The sequence below is a fragment of the Aethalodelphis obliquidens genome, unplaced genomic scaffold (genome assembly GCF_003676395.1).
Source record: "Aethalodelphis obliquidens isolate GAN/ISIS:26980383/991018 unplaced genomic scaffold, ASM367639v1 scaffold73, whole genome shotgun sequence".
Classification (NCBI taxonomy): Eukaryota; Metazoa; Chordata; class Mammalia; order Artiodactyla; family Delphinidae; genus Aethalodelphis; species Aethalodelphis obliquidens.
The window spans coordinates 5,364,557-5,377,829 of NW_020838017.1; the positions used below are offsets into that span (position 1 = coordinate 5,364,557).

Sequence of the window (13,273 nt, forward strand, 5' to 3'; positions counted from 1 at the left end):
CTGCAGGGGGCACGGGTTTGATCCCTGGTCGGGGAACTAAGATCCCGCATGCCACATGGTCCGGCCAAAGAAAAGAAAAGAAAAGAAAAATCCGGGCTTCCCTGGTGACGCACTGGTTGAGAATCTGCCTGCTAATGCAGGGGACACCGGTTCGAGCCCTGGTCTGGGAGGATCCCACATGCCACGGAGCAACTTGGCCCGTGAGCCACAACTACTGAGCCTGCGCGTCTGGAGCCTGTGCTCCGCAACAAGAGAGGCCGCGACAGTGAGAGGCCCGCGCACAGCGATGAAGAGTGGCCCCCGCTTGCCACAACTAGAGAAAGCCCTCACACAGAAACAAAGACCCAACACAGCAAAAATGAATAAATTAATTAATAAACTCCTACCCCCAACATCTAAAAAAAGACAAAAAAACCACAGATGCGATGCCTCAATTAAATATATGAATGAAAAAAAAGAAAAGAAAAGAAAAATCCAAACTACTTAGCAAAGCCTGATTCAATGGTGCTCGCTCATTCAAGCTTCCTAACAAGACCTGCAAAGAAAGGTTCCTTCCTCATGACTTCTTGGCCAGCTTCTCTCCGGCCACTCCTACACACCCATCCTGCCCTTCTGTTACATATAATTCTTTCAGTCCCTAGAATTCCTGAAACTCTTTAGACTTTGAACCACTACATAGGGTGTACTCCCTTGATGGAATCTTTACCCCTCTTCTTCTCCTGAGTAGTTTCCCCAATCTTGGACTCTTTCTAGAACACCTCCCATCCTCCACTCACCATCCTAAGTTCGGTGTCCCTCATGTGGGCTTCCCTTATCAGAGTGTATTGGCGGGAAAAACACCTGCTTGGTCCCTCCCATGGAAGAGTGAGATGAGAACCCCAAAACCAGAACCCAGGTTTTCCTGGACCTGCCATATTGTAAGTGCCCCATCAGTATCTTTGGAATTCATGATTGCTTTTATTAAAGAGGTTGGTGGTTTCGCTTTTTTTCCCATCTACATGCCACAGCAACTTCGTATTCATTTGGCATGCCAAGCTTGACGACTGGTATACAGTAAAATTTCAATAAAATTAAGTTTCTATTCTTTCTCTACATATCCTTCTTAGACTTCAGAAATGGTCTCTACGAAACCAAAAGAAGCCCAGAGTTGGGATGGGGTTGGGAGGTGTTAATACATTTGGCCAAAGATTAAAGTAGTCTTATGACTATTAAGTAATAGTAATTAAGTAATTATGAATTTACCATTTTAGAATGATGAAAACATTTCTTACAAGGCACGGAATTTAGAGGTAAAGGCAATGGTCTTATTTTAATGCAATTTTGCATAGTAGGCGGTGCCTGGATTCAACTTCAAGCTTCATCACTTACTGATTAGGTGAACTCTGGGATACTGTTTCCTCTGAGTCATAGTTTCAACCTCTACCAAACTGGGATAACAACTCTGCCTCTATCCTAAGACCTCTTGGGGGGATTAAATGAAATAATGCACAAAGAAAGGGTTTAGTCAGCACTAACTGTTAGTAGTATTCAGTAACACAGCTTTCGTTAGTGTTCAAACATCTGAATGCATGAACTCATACAGTTAGCATTTAAAATGCTACTATTGATACTGCTTGGGGCAAAATCTAACCGTAGCACCAAGCCTCCCTGCTCTGCATTGCCTAACACAGGGCCAGGTTCATCATAGATACTCAACAAATACCTGTTGATTGAATGAATGGAGGAACAATATTAATACAACTAACTCTCATTTCAATAAACAAAATATTCTATAATTATCGTATAGTACGACACACTAATATACCAAAGATTAGAAAGGAATGAGATGAACTCTATTGAGTATCTTGTTAACTGCCTCTAATCCATTCTATAATCCCCAAATATTTTGATTAGTAACAGCTTCTGACCAACAGGTACAAATAATTATATTTGTAATATAACAAAAGTAATATTTCTATGAATGAACAACACTCATACAATATCAGATATATTTAGTTACAATATATGTATTACCAGAACCCACAAATTTTCACTTACTAAATACTCGTGTGGGTTTGTGTTTCCTAGAAGCGTTTGGTGCAGTGGCATAACCGTTGTGTTGAAGATAAATCTGACTATTTTCTAGCAAAGAAGGTGTGGTAGCTAGTGTTTAAAAATGCCCTCTCTACCCCATCCAATGAACCAACTCTCCTTGTATCCATGCCTGTGTACTGCCCTTGTTTAAATCTCAACTGGCTCAATCTTTGAACACTAAAATGCGGGGGAAGTGATGTTACGTGACTTTGGACTTTGAGTTCAAGGATACCTTGCAGTTTCTGCCTGAGTCTCTTTGGAGTACTTGTTCCAAAGGGGAAGTTAATCCCAAGGCAAGAAATTTGACGACCATGAGGCCACCTCGTGTAAAGGTGTAAAGAAAGTCAAGGTAGCCATGTGGAGAGAGATGCCAGTCAGCTCTCAGCTGTTCCAGCCATCCCGGCCGAGGTGACAGACCCTCGAACGATGACGTCACATTGAACGTCTGGCCATGTGACTCCCACCTTAGCTACCGTCTGACTGCAAACTCCTGAAGGCTGTCTAGAGCCCAGTTGAGCCCTGTTAACTCACACAACCACGGGAGACGATGATAATAAATTAAACCACTGAGCTCAGAGGTAATAAGTAGTGGGAACAGAGGGGAATGAAAAATAACAAGGTCCAAAGGTAAGGCAAAGTGGTCACAGACAGGATGCCTAATGCACCCCTAATCAATTAGAGTGAGCTCTGCAGTGCGTTCTACGATTAGTGTAGACAAAGTCTGGGGGAAGCACACGGGTGAGTGCCACCAGAGGAGGCCTCACCTATATGGAAGGGACTTTACACCTTTCAAAATTATGAGCACTGATGTTTTCACTAATCCATTTCTGACAATAAAACACCAGAGGCTGGAAAATGCTTAAAGAAAAACCCAGGGCTGCCCTGGTGGTGCAGTGGTTGGGAGTCCGCCTGCCGATGCAGGGGACACGGGTTCGTGCCCCGGTCCGGGAAGATCCCACATGCCGCAGAGCAGCTGGGCCCGTGAGCCATGGCCGCTGAGCCTGTGGGTCCGGAGCCTGTGCTCCGCAACGGGAGAGGCCACAACAGTGAGAGGCCCACGTACCGCAAAAAAAAAAAAAAAGAAAAACCCAAACACCCCAAATCTACCTTGATCTCACCATTCCCCAAATAATAAAAGCTGTTCAGAGGCATTTCACTTCAATTTCGCAGCTACCCCTTCCTCCCAGTCCTATGATGACTAGGTTCAGAGAACAGGTTTCCTGTACTACAGTCAATCCTCCAAAGATTCATACGCTCTGTCTACGAGGAAATAATACCAAATAGAATCAGGGACAAAGGAGAGAAAGAGAATATATTAAATGGTTATCAGGACTGTGGGTGGTCACGTAGCTGTGCCTCATTCCCTTTTAGAATTCAACTCACTGGTCCAGAATCAGAATCAGTACATGGGGGAATATACCTAACCCAACTTCCTTGCAATCTTTCATTATACCCGCTAATGATTTTTCATGGTGAATAAATGAAACAGTTCTTTTCTTATTATTTAAGTGTTTTCATGCCCTAGGAGTTCTTTTCTTCTCTTTCTTTTTTTTTTTTTTTTTTTTGCATGTAATTTTCTTCTATTCTTTTCCATCTTAAAACCACTACTGAGGAATACTTTTGTTGCTTTTCCAGCGGTTGAAAGTTGATTTCCCATCTGGCTGGAGACTAGAATCACAAAGAATATTCCTTAACGTAACTATATCAAATTATATTGTCAGAAACTTTGCTCAGAAGTGTTTAATCCCTCTGATGCAAAATGCAGAATCTCCCCAAGGAATGTACTTTGTAACATTATGAAGCTGAAAATAATGGTACAAAACACCTCCAAATGAAATGATAGAAAATCTCCAAATTACATGGGATTTTTAAAAAAGCTAGATTAAAAAGAATAGAGGAACACAGCCTCTATGCTCTAGTGATTGATTAGGAGTTGATTACTTCATAGAACTCAGTAAATAGCCTAACTGAGAAGCAGTTAATGATCAGAATTGAGAAGCCAAATTTACTGTCCTTGTTCTAAAAAAAGTGTGTTTTTTGATCATCACATAGCAAAGAGAGGAAATGTAAGCTACTGGGAAAATAAATCCTTTAGCCATTTCTAGTCTACGTTATAGAATAGTAGAATGAGATCACATCATTATAATCAACATCTATATTTATTGAGCATTTACTATGTTCTAGGCACTGTTTGGTGCTTTATAAGTATTATCTCAAGTAATTCTCACAACAACCTTATAGAATAGAATTGTTATCTCCATTTCAAGATAAAGAAAACCCAGTTCACAGTGGTAGAATAAACAGCTAAGATTACTTAGAACATGGGGAAAATTGGATTCAAAATTAGTTGGTTTGACTACAGAGCCCTACTTTTAACTACTGCCAAACTCTACGCTATTGAACAAATACAATAAGAAATCAGTAACCAAAATATCAGCTCCATGGAGGCAGGGGTTTTTGTCTTCTCCTTCCATATCCAGTGCCCAGAACAATGCCTGGCACATATTAGGTGCTCAATAAATGTGTGAGATGAAAGGTCAGTAATTGCTGTTGGAGAAAGGAACTCTATTACTGGAGCAAGAAGGAGGGAGACTTACTTTTCACCGTAAACTCTTGTACCTTGGGAATTTTATACCATGTGCATCTATCACCTATTCAAAAAATGAATAAAATTAACAAAATAAAACAAAATACAGGGACTGCAGATAAGTCATCTGTGTGTTCCATACACCAGAAAAGGTATTTTGACAAATGTCAGTCTGCCAGGTAGACATTAAGATGTGTATGTGCACCAGCAAGTATCCGGCAAAGAGGAAACGATACGTACGACATTTGACCTTACTTGTCTCTTTAAGACATGGAAGAGAAGAAATGAAATGAAACAAGGCAGGAAGAAGGGGATGCACAATATTAATGTGGTACTTCTGGTAGCTTCCCAGGGTTCTAAAGCAGTGGTTCCCAACCTGGAGGATGCATTAGAATCACCTGAAAACTTGCATTTCTGACAAGTTCCCAAGTGAATCCGATGTTGCTGGTCCAGGGACCACACTTTGAGAACCACTGGTCTCAAAGGTCCTTACAAATGACAGTGATCTAATGGCAGTACTGATTCTATAGCATTCAGTGTCTGTTTTCTAGTGGCTATTATGAGTATAATTAAAGTACCAGCTCAGCAAGTGAACTGAAGGAATGAGTGCAGTGTTTCTCAAATTTCAAGGGATGTATTTTATCAGCTGGGGACCTTGTGAAAATGCAGATGCTGATTCCACAGGTCTAGGGTAGGCCCTGGATTCTGCATGGGTAACAAGTCCCCAGGTGACCTGCTCTACTGTGTGACTACTTTGAGACGGTAGACAGTGGAGCGCTGGGCTAGGACCTATGTTAGGAGTAAAGCCAACTACTGCCTTTGAGGCATTTAGCCTCTAGTAAAGAAGCTGACACCAGGACACAAACCATGATACAAATACTGTACTCCTAATGCTGCTGGTTCCTACTGAGATCATGCCTTGTATGTGCTACACGCTGTGCTTGCTAACTGAGCACTTTACATGCACGTCTCGCTTAATCCGCAACCCTGGGAAGCAGGTACTAGTATTTCCAGTTTATAGATGAAGAAACAGATTCAGAGTTATTTGTCAAAACTAACACATCTGGTTAGCGGAGGAGCCTGGATTAGAACCCACGCAGTCGGGTTGCAGAGACCAGGCGCTTCCCCATCTCGCCACCAGGACAGAAGGTGTGTGCGTGGTTACAAAGTATTACAAGAACACAAAGGAAGAGGGCAGCACATGGGACTGTAGACGTGGCGGATGCTGAACGGAGAGTGTGTGAGTACAGGCAGGGAGAGAGGGGTGGAAACGGGAAGTTGGCCATCCCAGGCCACAGGATGCAGCCCAGAGGGACAGAACGGGAATGCTGGAGACCAGCGAGCAGCCGGCTTTACTGAAGTTACAGGCAACTGACTTGTAGGAAATGGGCTGGTTGGGTTGGATTTTTAGGGCGCTTGAAATTAGATTATAGACTAACCATTGCCATCCGAGTGACAGGCACCCCCCCCCCATGAGTGGGGGGCAATGCAATGACTTTGTCGACCCACATTGCTTTCGTTTTTGTTTTAACTGAAGACTTAAATACTCAAAGCGCTCTCTCTTCCTCTCGTGCTGTCCTGGCCTAATTCTAATCCTAGAGCAGGAAACAGGATACATAGACAGTCGTATCCATCTGATTAAGGAAAAGGAAGGACAGCCATTTTTTGAGCATCTACTGTACGCTGGTCACTGTTGTAAGTGCTTTATGTGTATATTATTTCTTTTCATCATCTCAGCAACTCCATGGTATTATTAACCCGTTTAGAGACAAATAAAGGCAAATAAGACTCAGCCTATTTTATTTTTTGGAAGGTTCAAATAAGGAACATAAAAATCCGGATAATTTTGAAGAGAAAATCTTTTCCATAAATTCAAAACTTTATGTCTAGCTCCCCTAATGTTTAGACAGTAAGTTTTCATCATGAAGAATCCAAATGACTCTATTTGCTCCTGTCTTTTCCCTCCATCTTCCGATATTTGCATTGTCAGAAGAGCAAGGAAGCAAGAGTAAGAGGGAGGGGCTTCCCTGGTGGCGCAGTGGTTGGGAGTCCGCCTGCCGATGCAGGGGACGCGGGTTCGTGCCCCGGTCCGGGAAGATCCCACATGCCGCGGAGCGGCTGGGCCCGTGAGCCATGGCCGCTGAGCCTGCGCGTCCGGAGCCTGTGCTCCACAACGGAAGAGGCCACAACAGTGAGAGGCCCGCGTAACGCAAAAAACAAACAAACAAAAAAAAAGAGGAAGAGGGAAGAGGAATATGATAGTATGAGGATGCTGACCCGCTCAAACTTTAGTTCCTTCTTTTCTTTTCTTTTTTTTTGGTTGCACCGCGTGGCTTGTGGGATCTTAGTTCCTGGACCAGGGACCGAACCCATGCCCCCTGCAGTGGAAGCACAGAGTCTTAACTACTGGACCGCCAGGGAATTCCCAAACTTTAGTTCTAAAAGTCTAATTCTAACCTAGAGTCACACAATAAATAAGGGAAAAGTTACTTAGATTCCAGATGCTCATGCATTTCACTTTTCGTTTTGCAGTTTGCAAGGACTCCTGTGCACATTCTGAGAGGCTGATAAAAGGAAGGAGAGGGCGTGTCGACAGTGGAGGGGCTATGCCACCCACTTCCCGAGGTCCCCGTGTGTGGCACAGGCACTTCTGGGTCAGGCTGGAGGACCAGTGAATGCTTGGGACTCCATTATCTTCTGGGATGGAAGGAGGCTCAGGGCGAGGCTGCCCAAGTCCAAGGTAGAGAATGCAGTGAGCTCTCTCTCCTGCCCCCTCCCCTCCCCAGCTGCCTCCTCCGTCAGGAAGGAGCAGATGCCGGGTCTTTTGCTTCAACCTTTTGTTTTCCAGAATCTTCTGGCAGCAGTGGTTGTCCTTTCAAAACAGAAAGTAAGTTCTAGAATATACTGTTTTCTTGCTTTCCTTCTCAAAAGATGTGAGAGCAATGGGGTAAGTTGAGACAATGGTTAGATGAGCAATGGGTGACACAGGTGGTCTTAAGAAGTGCGTGTCGGGCTTCCCTGGTGGCGCAGTGGTTAAGAATCCACCTGCCGATGCAGGGGACACGGGTTCGAGCCCTGGTCCGGGAAGATCCCACATGCCGCGGAGCAACGAAGCCCGTACACCACAACTACTGAGCCTGCGTGCCACAACTACTGAGCCCACGGGCACAACTACTGGAGCCTGGGCTCTGCAACAAGAGAGGCCACCGCAATGAGAAGCCCACACACCGCAACAAAGAGTAGCCCCTGCTCGCAGCAACTAGAGAGAGCTCATGCACAGCAATGAAGACCCAAAATGCACCCCCCCAAAAAAGAAGTGCGTATCATTTTAAGGGATTCGTGTATCTCTCACGGGAGGGCCACCCACTGTCTTCTTTCTTTATTTCCCTAACTCCAGGTGTCGGTAAGATCCTGGCTTCATAGATGGTCAAAAAGGAATCAGACTTAAATGGCAAAGTCTGCACATCTCTTAAGCAACGACAAGAACAAGTAGCCGTTATCCCACAGAACAAATGACTCTTTTCTGCTCAGGATGATTTTTTTTTTAAGAGTTCGAAGTCAATTTGACTCTTTCCTCTTAAACATTATTCTGTTCTTTGTGGCTAGATGTACCTCTTTTTAAAAACTGTATTGCAGTTTACTATTCCTTAATCCAGGCTAGATATAGTTTCTAAAGTAAGCACGCATGACTCAGTGTTGGAACCTTTCCAGATGTAGCAATGAAAAACGTCCCCTGTGATCTTGGTTGGGTTAATAAACAAACCCATCCCAGAAAGGAAAAAGAATTCTGTGTCTTTCCTGTAAAGAGCCAGAAAAAGACAGTGTTGGGACAGGCACTGTAATTTTTTCCTATTTTTATCAGTACTCCTTAACCCTAATCCAGAAATTACCCTCAGTCACCTAAGTAAGATTAGATGTTATACTGACTTGGTCAAACAGACACTGAAGAAGAGAGATGGAATGCAGGTGGAAAAGTTACTTGCCCTGTTCTCATTACCTAAAACCTATGCCCCTTTTAAAGAAGACTAGAAAATGAATAAATTACTAGCCACAAACTAGCCCTGTGAAATCAGGCACTAAGATGGTTCTTATGTACAGAGAAATTCGGTTGCTACATTCAAAGTGGCCGTGTCATGCCCTTTGGTTCCTTCTGTTCAGTCTTTCTCAGCTATTTGTCTAGACTCAACCCCACATCCAGAGCTCACTGGTCTTGGCTCTTCATTACCTGGGTGTATGAGGACCGTGTGTGCACAACAGGAAGACGCTCACTGCCCCCAGGTATAAAGCAGTGCCCGCCCGCATCATGTGCGTGTTGTGCGCAAGGATCTGGCCTCTTCCTTCTCTTACACCCAAAGTGCTTTTTTTTTTTTTTTAAAAAAAATTTATTTATTTATTTTCGGGGGGCTGCATTGGGTCTTTGTTGCTGCGCGTGGGCTTTCTCTAGTTGCGGCGAGCGGGGGCTACTCTTCATTGCGGTGCGCGGGCTTCTCATTGCGGTGGCTTCTCTTGTTGCAGAGCACGGGCTCTAGGCACATGGGCTTCAGTAGTTGTCACACGTGGGCTCAGTAGTTGCAGCTCGCGGGCTCTAGGTGCGCGGGCTTCAGTAGTTGTGGCGTGTGGGCTCTAGAGCACAGGCTCAGTAGTTGTGGTGCACGGGCTTAGTTGCTCCGTGGCATGTCGGATCTTTCTGGACCAGGGCTCGAACCCGCGTCCCCTGCACTGGCAGGCGGATTCTTAACCACTGCGCCACCACGGAAGCCCCACGCAAACTGCTTTTCACCATGCAGGGCAACAAGCACCTGTTATTGGTTTGTTTTCTGTCTCCTACCTCTACCTACAGGGTGTGCACATACAAGGTAAAGACAGGCCAGGCCTGTTGTCAACTCTCATCCTCAGTGTGCTTCTGGCCCAGGTGCTCGGACCACCCCTTCCCATGTGTTCACATCTTCCCTTGGCTCTCTAACCCCTCCTGTTTCAGACCCTCTGCCCACCATCCTGCCTGCCCCCGGCCAATCATTTTCGATGCTGATGTTCTGTGGTGTCACCCTCCACTCTCTTCTTTCTCTGTAGTAAGAATCCCAGTGTCGGGGGCGGGGGTACGGGTGGCCAGGTGAGATCCCACTTCCCCATGAAGCAGGTCAAACGTCCTGGGTAGATGGGCAGGGACTAAAAGAACTGGGGGTGTGGGGGAAATTTCATTCAAAATTACAACTTGTTGGGCTTCGCTGGTGGCGCAGTGGTTGAGAATCCACCTGCCGATGCAGGGGACATGGGTTTGAGCCCGGGTCCGGTAAAGTCCCACATGCCGCGGACCAACGAAGCCTGTGCACCACAACTACTGAGCCCGTGTGTCACAGCTACTGTAGCCCACGTGTCTCAGAGCCCGTGCTCCACAAGAGAAGCCACCACAATGAGAAGCCCGCATGCCGCAGCTAGAGAAAAGCCCGCGCGCAGCAACGAGGACCCAATGCAGCCAAAAATAAATAAATTTATTAAAAAAACAAAATTACAACCTGTTTTGGGCAAATGAAGAAACCACCTATTGACCTTAGTCAATAAACATGCTAATTCCCTGACAGCTCTTCAACAATTCCTGTTCCCCCTCGTGCCACAGGCTGCTACAGCTGCTCATCTGTCACAGCTTCTTGAGGAGAAAAAATACACTACATGAGAGCTACTTATTCTGGGTCTGAATCCACGAAGTCCTGGACGTGGCAGTTGCTGAGGTCAGCAGGGATTCCCAAATGGCCTGTGCTCATCTGACTGGACCTTCCCAGGCAAGTTTCTCCCAGGGCGTCTGCTGGAACTCACTCGTCTGGTTTCTCTCTCCATTGTTCACCACTCTCTCTCCATATCCTCTGGCACTCCTCTTCCTCTTTTTTTTTTTTTTTTTTTGTGGTACGCGGGCCTCTCACTGCCATGGCCTCTTCCGTTGCGGAGCACAGGCTCCGGACGCGCAGGCTCAGCGGCCATGGCTCACGGGCCCAGCCGCTCTGCGGCATGTGGGATCTTCCCAGACCGGCGCACAAACCTGCGTCGCCTGCATCGGCAGGCGGACTCTCAACCACTGCGCCACCAGGGAAGCCCGAGCTGGAAATTCTTTTAAATTCACCAACTATTCTTTGAGATGCAGACACCCCTTGGGAGAGTCATTAGAAAGCTGTTTATCGAGTCAATACGTAGCCTAGGGCTGTCTCAGTGAGAAGGGGTATAACGGCAGGAAAAGGGAGCAAGGAAGCAAATTCTCTCCATCTTGCCTGTTCTCAGAAACCTGCAAGACTATCCTTTCCTTTCAGTCTCCCTCCTCTTGGACACAGCTGTGCAAACACATATTGAAGAGCTGCTGTGTGCAAGGTCCTGTACTAGGTTCTGGGGATACACCAGAGACTAAGATTAGGTCTCTGCGTCTGGTATTTCATTTTGACTTTATGCCGAGAGTAGCACGCAACTATGTAATGTCTGTTTGAAAGGTCAATTGTAAGCAGAGAGATATCAGGCAAAAGGCTGGCTGGATGTTAGGATTTAACAGGTATTTGTAAAATGATAAAATTTCAGGTGAACGACATATTCTGCGTAACAGTCACTGCTCCCTTGGAGGACCTGGAGGCAAGGTAATCTCCAAGGCTTCTTTCCAGATCCGTAAAGCTAAAAACATAATAGTCCGATTTATTTATTATGATGACCAGAAGATCAGGATAGTCCAAAGCATTCGGTGAGAAGAGGTCCTATAGGACATTTCCCCCAATAAAAAAAATTCACTCTTGGGTTCTATATATAAGAACACAGGTCACGTTCAAGTAGCTATGAAAGAGGTGACCTAATTCCACAGACTTTCACATCTGTCTTCTTGTCCCACTCTGCCACTAACCTGGTTGGGTAAGTCACTCAACATTTATTTGGGCTTTACTTTCTCATCAGGATAATGGAGAGCTTGGACTACAGGTTACTAACCTGCCCTTTGAGTTCTCTAAAATCTGTGGATTTCACTTTGCTGGGGCTTCCATTAGGCACGGATTTGGGTACAAAGCTGAGGTGAGCTTGACTCTCTCATGATATCTGATGAAACGTTAGTGCTTCATTATATCTCAAACCTATACCTAGTGACAATTTTAATTTTTTTAGAATTTTTAAAATACGTTTTTATAAATAATGTATCTGAAGATTTTGACCCACTATATAAAGTAAGAATCTCACTCTTTAAGAAAAATATACAGATTTTGATGAAGAATTTAAATTCTGAGAGGCTCAGGCCTTCAGATTTCTACCGCTCCAATTCCAAAGGACCAGTGGATAGCAATTTTAGTACAACATAATTAGTTTTTTCCTGGGTCAGTCAGCTTTATTCCCTTCTGTGCTCCTTGATGGGTACTGGAATCTGGTTTCCAGATTTTTGGATTTCCTTTAATAGGAAACTTCACAATCCGGTAGACTGTGGTATACCTAACTGACAGTTATATCTAAGTGTACTTAGACTCTTACTTTTTTCTTTTAATATTTAGTGTCTACATTTGATCCTGAAAGAGCTTCTATAGTCCTATCAGAATTGTAAGAAGCTAAGAATTAAATAATTCTTCCCAGCAAGGGTTGTGTCACCCAGTTATTTCGTAAACCTGTTCAGTGGAGTCCTATTTCACAGAGCTGCCTTTTGGGTTTTTACTTTCCATGGCTTAATTCCAGTTCTCATTATGTCCCATCTATAGTTCTTTAAATCTATTACTATAACCCAATCCACTAGAATCCTGCAAGCTAAAATAACAGTATTATACATTTTTTTAATTGACAAAATACATTTTATAGGAATTTACAATGTAAAATCATTGTTGAACCAAAGCCAGTGGTGAAGTCCCCTGGGAGGGAGACTCAAATTAGAAGACAACTCGAATCTTAATCGCAATTTTCTTCTCTTTTTCCTTTTTTCCTTCCTCCCGCTCTCCCTCCTTTCTCTCTCCCTTCTCCTTCTTCCCTCCCTCCCTCCCTCTGCTCTCTCCCAATTTCCTTGTTTCTTTCTTTTTAGTTACAAACTGAATTGCAAAACATAAGACTCTAAGCGGTACTAGAATCAACAATAATTTTGCATGTGTATTAATTTTATATGCGTGTCACATATTTTCTGGGAAAGAAGAAAGTAGAGCATTAAGGTATTTGTGAATCAGTCTGGCCCTCTGAGGAGCTCTGTTTACCCCTTACCTGTAGGACATGCGGGCTTATCACCTGCTTTATCTCTGCTGTGCTGACACTTCAACCTCTGTTCTACTCTGTAACTTGGCTCCATTGTTCCCTTAGGCCATTAACTGATAACATTTTTAGCCTTATTTTTCTGAAAATTATTTTTTGAGAAATTAATCTAAGTGTTTTTTTTACCTGTACTAATTTCTCATAATGGATCAGAGAGAAGAGAAGGAGAAAGCAAAGATAAAAGAAAAGAGGAAGGAGGAGGAAAAGAGACTGCCTTTGGCACTCTTCTCCTAAATATTCCACTCAACTTTTATAATTTAGGATTAAAATTACATTTTCCCATGTTACAAACTCATTCTTCTTTTCTTAAGAAAAATCGGCAGCATATATTGCTTATTATTTTTATTTGCTTTTAAAAGCCGCTGATATTCTTAGCAC

The 13,273-nt window shown here is 44.1% G+C and overlaps 1 protein-coding gene and 1 long non-coding RNA gene across 20 annotated transcripts in view; both read right to left on the bottom strand.

Annotated features, from left to right (window-relative positions):
• ANK3 (ankyrin 3) overlaps nt 1–13,273 on the bottom strand; it is a 681,638-nt gene that overhangs the window by 107,173 nt on the left and 561,192 nt on the right. The window lies entirely within an intron of this gene.
• On the bottom strand, nt 205–10,582 carry LOC113612155 (uncharacterized). Its single transcript, XR_003429740.1, has 3 exons — nt 9,991–10,582; nt 3,977–3,979; nt 205–240 (listed from the first exon to the last, which is right to left on the bottom strand). It is a non-coding gene; the product is annotated as an uncharacterized LOC113612155 (long non-coding RNA).